This window comes from Brassica oleracea, chromosome C3 (assembly GCF_000695525.1).
Source record: "Brassica oleracea var. oleracea cultivar TO1000 chromosome C3, BOL, whole genome shotgun sequence".
NCBI classification, from domain to species: domain Eukaryota; kingdom Viridiplantae; phylum Streptophyta; class Magnoliopsida; order Brassicales; family Brassicaceae; genus Brassica; species Brassica oleracea.
In genome coordinates, this window is record NC_027750.1 from 28,348,351 (window position 1) to 28,348,864 (window position 514).

Below are 514 nucleotides of genomic sequence, written 5' to 3' on the forward strand. Positions count from 1 at the left end.
ACCTAGTAGCTTGGCGTCCCAAGACTACATGGTTTGGTACCTTAGATATGTAGCTGCGCAACCTTTTCTCAATGTCTGGCATAGTTTCTCTTATAATCTCGGATCTATATTCTATGCACCATTTTTCTATCCGAGATTCCTTTATCTTTATTGAACACTTGGTCTATCTTGTATAGACTCTATATCAACTTAATTATGTCTCTTCTAGGACATTCATTTGGTGCTAAGCTGGTTAGTCATTTCTTGGGTCAGTGTCTGGTATTTCTATTAGCTTCTCAATTAGCTAGCTTTATATAATCTTTCTTTGGACGTCTTAAATTATAATCTCTAGTCTGAGGATCTTTGCCAAGACAATAATGGTTAAAACCATTCTTATCATTCTTTTACCTTTTAATCTCTCTTTGTCCAGCTTATAATCTTTCTCCTTTAGTATTGAATATCCAGATTCATTTGTTTCATGCAACCCGTACCTGGCCACTATTTTAATCACCCATGTTTTGGCTCACGGTCCTTT